Raw genomic sequence first — 13,137 nt, 5'->3', positions numbered from 1 at the left:
TAGAGTACTTAAATATTTTCAAATATTTAATTTTAATTTTTTATAACTAATATTTTATGGCTTTTTTTTTAGTATTAATCTACTAATCTATTAAATATTTTCACTAATACATTAAACTTCTTTTATTAAATATTTTATAATTATATTTTAAGTTTTCGAATATTACAATACAGTACTTAAATATTTATAATTATACATTATAATTACATTTTATAATTACATTATAACTATCATCTAATTGATACTGTTCGAACAAACACTCAATATGTTCGAATAAAATAAGGCCATCATTTAATTCCGTTTAAACTGAGTATATTCAATTCGAACGGTATTCAGAGTGTTCGAAAGAGATAAAGCCAGAAACCAGTCACGAAAAAGAGCAAAAAATTGAACCGCAAAACACAATTTTCACATACACGATGGCATATTTCAATACAATACATTGAAAACTATATGATTATCTCTAAATATGATTATTAAATAACTTGAAAAACTATAAAAACTTACATCTAATTTTTGCAATCCAATAAAAATATCAATCCACAATACCTATATATGCATAAAACACATTAAACAGGTGTTCTATCCCAACAAATAAATGCAACAAATGAAATTGTACTTGTAAACGAAAATCAGAATGAAATATAACAAAAAAACCATTTGCCTCTTGTCTTTGTTTCTTTTTTCTCAAGAATCTCTTCTCTCTCACTTCTTTGAAGCTCTCTCTCTCTCCACAACACTCTCTAACAATCTCTGCCACGCTCTCTCTCATTTTCTTAAACTTCAATCCGAGTAAAAATGAAGTGAAAAGATCGGGTTAATAATATGTAAATTTACGTTCGAACAGATTTTTTACAAGTTCGAACACGAAAATAAAAAAATTGCGAATTTTCCCACAATATTTTCCCGTTTGAATTAATAATATTACAGTTCGACCGGAAAAAAAAAAAAAAAAAAAAAAGAATATTCTCCAGCATATACCAATAATTTGACGCGAATTTTCCCTCCAAATAAAAAAACTTCGTTCAAACAAAATTTATCTCTATTTGAATAATTTTATATACATTCGAACAGATAATAATAGAAATATATAAATATACACCAAATATTATTATTAGTATATAATAAAATACAATACACTATATAATACTAAGTGTCACTAATAGCATAATACTAAGTTTCTTATCAATCTATAATATTATGTATTACTAATAGTATAATATTTTATTTAGTATCACTAATAGTGTTATAATTATAATTAGTATCACTATAAGTATAATACTAAGTATCACTAATAGTATAATACTATCTATTATAGTATAGATAGCATAAATATTTGAAAACTAATAGTACTATAATACTTTCTAATATATTCTAAGTACTTGGTTTATTAATTATTAATACACAAACTAAATATATTAGATATATGTATTTTATACTTATATTTAATGCAATGTTTTACTATAGACTTAGTATATTACTATATAATGCAATGCTTTACTTGAGACTATTTTATACTCATCTAATGCATAATATGTATATTATTATATATATACTAGTTACTTACAATATATATAAGTAACTAATTAAATACTCTATACTATATAATATAGATAAGTAATATATAATATATATATATACTAGTATCGACCTTTTTTATTAGTACTAATACTAGTATATATTGTTTTACCTCTTGTACTTATATATATTTTTATTTATGAATTATTACATAATTCATTCGAACATATACCCTTTCAGTTCGAACTGATACCCTTTTCGTTCGAACGAATTCACGTTATATAAGCCGCGATACAGTTTCTTCTCCGGCCATTCGTGCATCATTTCATTCGAATTATCTTATCGAATCCTCCACCGTTCGCAGCCCCAGCGCCGCCGCAAACTCCGACCAAGTCCTCAAATCCCCTACAACAAGAGATATGGGTTAAATTCCATTTATTTTTAACGATTAAATCATTGGTTTTGGGGGTTCAAATTTTGAATCAATCCGACCCCATTTTGTTGTTTTGGGGTTAAATGACACAAAAGTAATCGGTAGAAATGATGGAGCTTTACTCCTCAATCATTTCTACCGATTAAAATCTTGGTACATTGAATATTTTGGATTTGTAGATTCGGGACTGAGTCGACTTAGCCATGTCTGTTTGGCTCAGTCCTGTTCGAATGAGCGTAAATTCTATTCGAATGAAATTTATTTCCATTCGAATGGAATTTATGCTCATTCGAATGGAAAAGAAGTTCATTCGAATTTCTTTTCCATTCGAATGGACTTCTTGCTCATTCGATTAGATGTTTTATGAGATCATTTGAATTAATTTTATGATCATTCGAATGACGTTAAATTCTATTTGAATGGACTTTTACTTCATTCGAATGAAAATTTAGGCCATTTGAATTGAATTTTAATCATTCGAACTAAACATGATATTTGGCAACCCTTATTCGAACGGATTTGAATCCATTCGAATAAACGCTTGCCAAACACTGCAGCACAACATTTATGTCCTCTAATTCACTTTAATTAAATTACATAATTATTTATAAATCAACAGTATACTAATGGCAAGCAGCAGCGGAAGAAAACGTTCCTGACCCCAGACAGGCCAAAGTAGCGAATCAGCTCCTTCTCAGCCTACCGTGCAGTCTATACTAGTTGAGCGGGAGATCATTCTGGATGAATTTCGTGATCTCACTTGGGAGGGATGGAGCATACATGACATCATCAAAAATCGTGGATGGACCCTAATCTGTCGATAGAGGGGCGCAGCATATCCTGAGATGGTCGGTGAGTTTTACAGTGCCATGAGAGATCAGTCTGGTGATACTCGTGCTACAACTTAGTAGTCCAGGGAGTGAGTATTATCTTCTCTCCCCACGTTATTGCTGAGTTTCTTGATCTGCAGCGGGAGCCCGGTGCATATCCTGCAGCAACAGCACCAGAGAGAGCAGCGACTGCACCATCTAGAGATGACACACCAATCGCATCCTCATCGCCAACACCGGATGTACAGACCGCAGAGCTAGATGCTGGCTCGAATGATAGTGAGAACCGCGTTGAGGTACCTAATGATGGTCTCACAGGCGATCAGGTTCGTGACATTATGCGAGAGCCTTCGGCTCCTCCATATGATGGCAGTAAAGTGATCCGACAGGCCGACTGTATAGCATTTTTCAGAATGCTTAATCTGATTGTCGAATATAATATTAATCCGAAAAAACACAAGACTAATTTCGGGATCGAGCGTGCCAGATTTTTGTTACGGATAGCACAATGGGAGCCGATTGATCTGGCATTATATTTCTTGCTCTACATTTGACTAGAGTCACGCTACTTGGGTGGAGGTAGTCTACCATTTGCACTGCTGATATCTAACCTCCTACTCCAATCGGGGGTTCAAATGACTTCAACTGAGCGGAGGACACCACAGATGGGGCCCGTTAACAGGATCACATTCAGCAAGAGTAGGAGTCACTTGCCGAAGACTCATGCAGTACAGGATCAGGATCAGCCTCCGGCTACTGATCCAGCTTCTACTACTATTGCCCCTGTTGAGAGACAGCCTGCTGGGGCTACTCAAGATGAGGTACGAGCTATATTGGCGAAGCATCGCCAAATTATATTCAAAGACTTCATTCAGCCCATCATGGATAAGTTTAAGGACGTGGAAGGACGCTTACATACCTTACAAGAGGATTTTGATTTACTTAATAAATAGATATTGTTAGTTATTATTTTACTTTTTTTATATTGTATAGAACGTCTAACTCTTTTTGGGATGTACAACATATATAATAATCGTTGACGGTCCAAATATATGTATATATAATTTTTTTAAAATTTTTTTTCAAGCATCAACTTATCTTATAAGTAGATTTTATTACATGCATTACGTACTTATAATGACTTTTATAAGTAACCTCAAGAAGGGCGTACATGATTGGTTGACAACGGAAGTACTTCACAACCCATTAATGTTATTACAAATACACTTAATTACCAAAACATGTAATTTTCTCATTCATGTAACGCTACAAATTAAGGTACTTGGAACATACCTAATTATTATAGCTACCTGCAGTAGTACATATTCTTTAATTTATATAGTTCCATGCAATCCATTCAAAGTAATTAGCACCTGCATACTTAATTTGGCATGAGCTTATATATATTATTGGTTATCGCTAGGAACATTCTTATGCATGCCCGTCACCAGGAGGAGTAGGACCGGAGTGATCTGTAGTGATTCGAGAGTATTTATAATAGGTATGCAATCCGCCACCCGATTTGATCCCTAAGGTGCTCCCTATCACCCCCTGCGATAATTCATCAATCCCTCGCCCACTGTGATGATCATCACCAATATGCAACTCTCCATTCAGTCGCCTTGCTTCTGCGACGTTAAGCTGCATGGAACTCAACCAGAGGGAAATAAGTAGAAAAAATGACATGAAGCCGGCAACCACTTTGAGTGCCTTACCCATATTGCTAGAGATCGATCAGGCTTTTTTATGACTTTGATGTTCTTCTAAGTGCACGAGTATAGATCTGCGCCTAATTAGAAATGAATGCACCAAGATTGGTGCTCTATTTATACTATTTTGGGATTGATTTATGGTTGAAACGCACCGCTTAATCCAAATCCACATGTGGATTTGGCATTAATGAAGCGCCATCTTCTCGTGGCCATTTGTGCCATGTAAGCAGAAAAGGCAGAATCTGCAAAATGGAATTCTACGTACGTTAAAGCAAACAACAAGGTTCACAATATTGTCATTAAATGGCCGGGCATCTAGATTTTCTCAAAAAAATTAAAAAAGGTGCATCTAGATATCTTGTATTTGGTTTATCCATAAACATTAATGATTTATACAAGCCATGGGTAAATAAATTAATAAATTGTGTGCAATTGTTTTTATAAAAAAGTGGATTCTATTAAAAAGATAAACAGGATTTTTTTACTCTTTTTAATAGAATCTGGATTTTACAAAAATTTATAACTAACATTAATGATGTTTGAATGTATCTAGTATTCTAGGGCTGCTTGCCAGTGGGGAAGAAGATTCCCCCCCCCCCCCCCCCCCCAAAAAATCCGTGAGTTTTAGAGGATCGAGAATATGACCTTGCACTTTTGAGTTAAAATTAGTGTGTGTGTATATATATAGGTCCAGACCCAATATTTCAGGCGTTAATTAATATAAATACAGAATATATGCACATCTGTAATATATACACATGACCTTTTTCATAAATTTGGCTATAGCTTATATAAAATATATATTAATACAAACAATTTATGATAAATATAAATGAAAGAGATCTCCTATGGACCATGCATGTCTTCTAATTCATAAACGCTCGGATGTCCTTTTTCCCAAACGCTTAAATATATCGACGGTGGAAATGTCCCATTTTGATAGGGTGCCAATGTATCCCCGACTGTACACGTGACTCCCCAAGCGAAGCCATTTGTATTTGGGGACTACTAAGTTTACTGTTGGGGGCTCCTGCTCGGCTTTTTTTTTTTTTACATCATTTTTTTATACTTTTAAATATTTCTAAAAATAAAAATATATATAATTATTAAATAATATTTTCTTAATTATTTAAAAAAAAAAAAAAAAAAAAAAAAAAAAAAAAAAAGAGAGAGCGGGAAGCTCTAGCGGATCTCCCCAACGGGATCCCAGCATTTTCCTTTGTATTTTTGTACACACTAGGAATGTACCAGCAACCTCAGGGCCGCTCACGGGGAATGTGTCAACAACCTTCTGGGCCCACTTCCCCATAATAAAGCTCCAAAGCAGAAGGCTTATTTTCTTCCGTTCTCATGAACCCATATTAGCTCTTGCTTCTATTACACGTGCTTAGGCTAAGCTAAATGCCCATCTAAACGTTTGCTTTGGGCTTTGAAAAACCTAGATTTCTCTAGACCTGGAAGCAAAGGTCCACTTTCTCTTGCAAAACAACCAGCACCGCATACCCATCCTGATTGACTAGCATTATATTCTAATTAACATCATAAGCCCTTCGTCGCCATTTCGCAGATTTGGTTTTTCCTTCATTTTTTACGATCTCCATGGCAACCACTTCATCTTCATGCATAATTTTGGCTGCTCATTAGTCATTATGTAATTTAGACAATTTTTTGTGTATATATATTTTATTGTTTACTAGAGCTGAGATCCAGTCCACACTTCTTGTAACTTTAATTGTATTCTAATGTTGTGTTAAAAAAAAAAACTCCACTATCATTATTTGTGTCAGCAACCTTCGGGGCCCACTTCCCTCATCCTAAAGCTCCAAAGGAGAAGGCTTATTTTCTTTCATTCTCATGAATGCCCATCTAAACGTTTGCTTTGGGCTTTCAATAACCTGGACTTCTCTAGGCCCGGAAGGCAGTGGTCCACTTTCTCTTGCAAGACAAACAACACCGCATACACATCCTGATTGACTAGTATTATATTCTGATTAACATCATTAGCCCTTTGCCGCCATTTCACGGATTTGGTTTTTCCTTCATTTTTTACGATCTCCATGGCAACCACTTCATCTTCATGCATGATTTTGGCTGCTCATTAGTCATTATGTAATTTAGACAATTTTTCGTATATATATATATATATATATATATATATTATTGTTTACTAGAGCTGAGATCCAGTCCACACTTCTTGTAATTTTAATTGTATTCTAATGTTGTGTTAAAAAAAAAAAGACTCCACTATCATTATTTGCGTCGATCAACAATGAAAAAATGGCAAAAAAAAAAAAAAATCTCTGCATTTTTTAAGATGCATGTACAGCATATATAATAATCGTTGACGGTCCAAATATATATATAATTTTTTTTAATGTTTTTTTCAAGCATCAAATTAATCTTATCTTATAAGCAAGTAGGTTTTATTACATTCATTACGTAGTTATAATGACTTTTATAAGTAACCTGAAGAAGGGCGTACATGCACTACAATATTTTGCGGCTTTTGCCACGAATTCTTTTTCTTCGACTAGCTGTCATGGAAAAAAGTAGCTTTTTGTCACCAAAATGTTTGGAGAGAATAAATATAGACAACGGAAGTACTTCACAACCCATTAATGTTATTACAAATACACTTAATTACCAAAACATGTAATTTTCTCATTCATGTAACGCTACAAAGGTAGTTGGAACATACCTAATTATTATAGCTACTTGCAGTAGTACATATTCTTTAATTTATATAGTTCCATGCAATCCATTCAAAGTAATTAGCACCTGCATATATACTTAATTTGGCATGAGCTTATATATATTATTGGTTATCGCTAGGAACATTCTTATGCATGCCCATCACCAGGAGGAGTAGGACCGGAGTGACCGGAGTGATCTGCAGTAAATCTAGAGTATTTGTAATAGGTATGCAATCCGCCACCCGATTTGAGCCCTGAGGTGCTCCCTATCACCCCCTGCGATAATTCATCAATCCCTCGCCCACTGTGATGATCATCACCAATATGCAACTCTCCATTCAGTCGCCTTGCTTCTGCGACCTTAAGCTGCATGGAGCTCAACCAGAGGGAAATAAGTAGAAAAAATGACATGAAGCCGGCAACCACTTTGAGTCCCTTACCCATATTGCTAGAGATCGATCAGGCTTTTTTATGACTTTGATGTTCTTCTAAGTGCACGAGTATAGATCTGCGCCTAATTAGAAATGAATGCACCAAGATTGGTGCTCTATTTATACTATTTTGGGATTGGTTTATGGTTGAAACGCACCGCTTAATCCAAATCCACATGTGGATTTGGCATTAATGAAGCGCCATCTTCTCGTGGCCATTTGTGCCATGTAAGCAGAAAAGGCAGAATCATTGCAAAATGGAATTCTACGTACGTTAAAGCAAACAACAAGGTTCACAATATTGTCATTAAATGGCCGGGCATCTAGATTTTCTCAAAAAAATTAAAAAAGGTGCATCTAGATATCTTGTATTTGGTTTATCCATAAACATTAATGATTTATACAAGCCATGGGTAAATAAATTAATAAATTGTGTGCAATTGTTTTTATAAAAAATTGGATTCTATTAAAAAGAGTAAAAAAATCCTATTAATAAAGAGGATTTTTTTACTCTTTTTAATAGAATCTGGATTTTACAAAAGATTTATACAAAATTTATAACTAACATTAATGATGTATGAATGTATCTAGTATTCTTGGGCTGCTTGCCTGTGGGCAAGAAGATTTTGACCTCCCCCCATCAACTTTTGATGTATTCTCTGAGTTTTAGAGGATCGAGAATATGATCTTGCACTTTGGAGTTAAAATTAGAATATATATATATATATATATATATATATAGAGGTCCAGACCCAATATTTCAGGCGTTAATTAATATAAATACATAATATATGCACATCTGTACTATATACGCATGACCTTTTTCATATAATTGGCTATAGCTTATATAAAAAAAATATATTGATACAAACAATTTATGATAAATATAAATGAAAGAGATCTCCTATGGACCACGCATGTCTTCTAATTCATAAATGCTTGGAAGTCGTTTTTCCCAAACGCTTAAATATATCGACTGTGAAAATGTCCCATTTTGATAGGGTGCCAATGTATCCCCGACTGTGCACGTGACTCCCCAAGCAAAGCCATTTGTATTTGGGGACTGCTAAGTTTATTGTTGCGGGCTCCTGCTCTGCTTTTTTTTTTTTTTTTACATCATTCTTTTTATACTTTTAAATATTTCTAAAAATATATAAAATATATAAAATTATTAATAATATTTTCTTAATTATTTAAAAAAAATAAAAGAAAGAGAGAGCGGGAAGCTCTAGCGGATCCCCCCAGCGGGATCCCAGCATTTTCTTTTGTATTTTTGTACGCACTGAGAAAGTATCAGCAACCTCAAGGCCGCTCACAGGGAATGTGTCAGCAACCTTTTGGGCCCACTTCCCCCATAATAAAGCTCCAAAGCAGAAGGCTTATTTTCTTCGTTCTCATGAACCCATATTAACTCTTGCTTCTATTACATGTGCTCAGGCTAAGCTGAATTCCCATCTAAACATTTGTTTTGAGCTTTGAAAAACCTAGACTTCTCTAGGCCCGGAAGGCAGAGGTCCACTCTCTCTTGCAAAACAAATAGCACCGCATACCCATCCTGATTGACTAGCATTATATTCTGATTAACATCATAAGTCATTCGCCGCCATTTCGCAGATTTGGTTTTTCCTTCATTTTTTACGATCTCCATGGCAACCACTTCATCTTCATGCATGATTTTGGCTGCTCATTAGTCATTATGTAATTTAGACAATTTTTCGTGTATATATATTTTATTGTTTTCTAGAGCTGAGATCCAGTCTACACTTCTTGTAACTTTAATTGTATTCTAATGTTGTGTTAAAAAAAAAAAAAAAAAAAAAAAAAAAAAAAAAAAAAAGACTCCACTATCATTATTTGCGTTGATCAACAATGAAAATATGGAAAATATATATATATCTGCACTTTGTAAGATGTACAGCATATAGAATCGTTGACTGTCCAAATATATGTATATATAATTTTTTTTTCAAGCATCAAATCTTATCTTATAAGTAAATAGATTTTATTACATGCATTACGTACTTATAATGACTTTTATAAGTAACCTGAAGAAGGGCGTACATGATTGGTTCACAACGGAAGTACTTCACAACCCATTAATGTTATTACAAATACACTTAATTACCAAAACATGTAATTTTCTCATTCATGTAACGCTACAATGGTACTTGGAATATACCTAATTATTATAGCTACCTGCAGTGGTACATATTCTTTAATTTATATAGTTCCATGCAATCCATTCAAAGTAATTAGCTCCTGCATACTTAATTTGGTATGAGCTTATATTATATATTACTGGTTATCGCTAGGAACATTCTTATGCCCCGCACCCGGAGGAGTACTAGGACCGGAGTGATCTGCAGTACTTCGAGAGTATTTGTAATAAGTATGCAATCTGCCACCCGATTTGAGCCCTGAAGTGCTCCCTGTCACCCCCTGCGATAATTCATCAATCTCTCGCCCACTGTGATGATCATCACCAATATGCAATTCTCCATTCAGTCGCCTTGCTTCTGTGACGTTAAGCTGCATGGAGCTCAACCAGAGGGAAATAAGTAGAAAAAATGACATGAAGCCGGCAACCACTTTGAGTCCCTTACCCATATTGCTAGAGATCGATCAGGCTTTTTTATGACTTTGATGTTCTTCTAAGTGCACGAGTATAGATCTGCGCCTAATTAGAAATGAATGCACCAAGATTGGTGCTCTATTTATACTATTTTGGGATTGGTTTACGGTTGGAACGCACCACTTAATCCAAATCCACATGTGTATTTGGCATTCATGAAGTGCCACCATCTCGTGGTCATTTGTGCTATGTAACCAGAAAAGGCAGAATCATTGCAAAATGGAACTTGATGCATACGTACGTTAAAGTCTACTATAATTCTATTTCTAAAAATATAGACCAATTACTATTATATATACATCACCCATATTTTTTATAATTTAAATATATAGATTATACAGTACTACGTAATTTACGATGTCCACAATATTTAAAATATATATATTAATAACTGATAGCCAGATCAATATTAACGCTTACACTTATATATATATTAGATCGTCAACCATCCAAATTATGAACTCGCTCGGACACATTGATCCAGTTAATTAATTTAGGAAATTAGGAGAAACAAATTAAAAAAATCGAAGGGAATTTACCAATCCAGGTTATAATAATGCAAAAACAATTAATGATAACAAACTATATATATAAAAGGTTTAGATGAATGACCAAAATTAATTTAATTATGTCTGGATTATTAAGTAGCAGCCAGAAGGTCCAATTCGAAATCCATTATTTAACAGTACCATGTCTGTTAGTGGAAATTATATCGGTAGGAGATATAGCAGACGGCACGAAAGACTGTGACAACCACGTTGGAATATGGTGGCCAGCGCGCGCGCGGGCGGTACCGAGAAAATGTTCAACTGTGTTGGTTCATGCACATAGATACGTATATGTCAGTAGGTAAATGGGGGTGACGCCATATTGGTGAACCGTACGTGTAAGCCATCGGTCTGGCGGATTTGCAAAATGAGTGGAGAATACTTGCTCTATCTAGTAATTTGACATACTTTTTAATTTCTGTACTCTCTCCCTTTATATATCTTTTTATTTTTATTTTTTTTAATTGGCATTTTCCTTTTATGACGAATGCTAGCTGAAGCATATATATTGCCATATTCAATGCATGTATATTAATTTGGCTTGATTAATGTTGAATCAATTAATTCTTGGAAGCAAACTAAAAGCAGTTTTATTCGTTTGCTGAGTATATATATATGGTTATTTAACTTCGATCATTAAGACTTTAAAATATCATTAAGAAAAAATCTTCTTAGCTCTTGTTAATAGAGTTTGTGCACTAATTTACACATCAATATTAATATGTAAGGCATATGTTTAACGAAATGATGTGAATTGAAAATAAAAATAACTTTCATAAGATGGGAAATTGTCTTCTTCTCTCAACAATTTTTTTATATTTTTTCAAATAAAAAAGATTATCAATGCATGAATTAGTGCACGAATTTACTTGTATCTAGCAAAACTCTATGATTAATATTTTTGCTTATGTACTAATTACAATTTACAGGCCGCAAGATCGTGTTCATAATGAGGGATTAGAGAACAAGAGTAGTATAGATATAGATGGCAAAATCTGAGAAAATTATGATGGAAGGTATTGATGGCATGTGAACTCAGAGCTAACAGATCACTCAGATTTATGAACAACTTTAGACTGCAAATGAATGGCAAACCTAGTTAGCTTTTTCGAAAAAGTAAAAACATTAAAAAGGAAAAAAAAAAAAAAAAAAGAGATAAATGAGAGAGAATTCGAAAATCATGTTAATTAGTCATGAACCAACATATGATAGTATGATGATACGTAGTGGAAAGGCCGGGGTACTGTTGTTTCAAGCTAGCACACCATGCATGGCAGTTTGGAACTTTAACGAATTTAGGAGGAAAAACATTTTCATTGCGTAGAAGCTGTATATAGAACCCACACAATTGGGACTATTTTCTCTTCTGTGCTTCAACTACTTGATTAATTAGTTTAGAAAATTCTATATATTATACTATCATCCCACTTACATCCCACAAAGTAAGATGTAATACATATACCACCGTACAATTAGTCCTCATGAATACATGATACTTAGCCATACAACAATGATCGACTTGAAAATTAAGCCCCCCAAACGACAATATATATCATATATATTGCAAGCAAGGACATGCAAATGCAATGACTAGGGGCCATGTACAAATTAAAACAGATAATAAACTAATTCGGGCGCTAGATCAGTAAAAATGTAGAAAACAGTGTGCATATTAATTTGGTCAAATAGCGGAAAAAAAATGTCAACCAGAAAATCTGTTTTGGTAGTGGCTTTGTTATATGAGCGTAAATCAGGCCTCTGCAGGGAGATCAACTGGCAGACATTCAACTTATAATTAAGGATGTTGATCTATATATCAAGTTCATGCATTTATGTATATATAGTTTCTTGACTTGGTATGATCTAAACCTCATATATAAATATATAATTAAGTGCAAAGTTAATATAAAATATCTGAATGGATAATGTTTTAATTATGAGGTTACGTATATATGGTATTCTTATTCTATCACATTTCATGTTACCCAGGGCCTGGACTCTCTCTCTCTCTCTCTCTCTCTCTCTCTCTCTCTACAATACATAGTCCCAATGAGGTTTCAGAATAATATATACACAGTGTGGTTTCATAATAATTCGGTTTCCATACAACAAAATCATGTTTAATCTCGTGTTTTAGTAATTGAAAGGATTATCTTTTAAAGAGTGGTTCGGCGACTATTGTATAAATCATGAAAATCCGAGGCCCCATGCAGCTCATGCGCGCAATTCAATTTTAGAAATGGAAAAGTGAAACATTGATTATGCCTAGCTTTCTATGCACGAAACTAAAAGTGAAAAATACATAATTATTTTTTACGTCCTAAGATTTTATTCATGCAT

The 13,137-nt window shown here is 33.8% G+C and overlaps 1 long non-coding RNA gene across 1 annotated transcript; it reads right to left on the bottom strand.

The window, feature by feature from the left end:
* Positions 1 to 3,973: 3,973 nt before the first annotated feature.
* Positions 3,974 to 7,745, bottom strand: LOC122311536. The gene is made up of 2 exons (XR_006242807.1): positions 7,375 to 7,745; positions 3,974 to 4,253 (listed from the first exon to the last, which is right to left on the bottom strand). It is a non-coding gene; the product is annotated as an uncharacterized LOC122311536 (long non-coding RNA).
* Between the last annotated feature and the right edge of the window lie 5,392 nt (positions 7,746 to 13,137).

The sequence above is a fragment of the Carya illinoinensis genome, chromosome 5 (assembly GCF_018687715.1).
Source record: "Carya illinoinensis cultivar Pawnee chromosome 5, C.illinoinensisPawnee_v1, whole genome shotgun sequence".
Lineage (NCBI taxonomy): Eukaryota > Viridiplantae > Streptophyta > Magnoliopsida > Fagales > Juglandaceae > Carya > Carya illinoinensis.
Note: the sequence above shows the minus strand (reverse complement) of the source record. Positions and strands in the feature narration are given on the sequence as shown.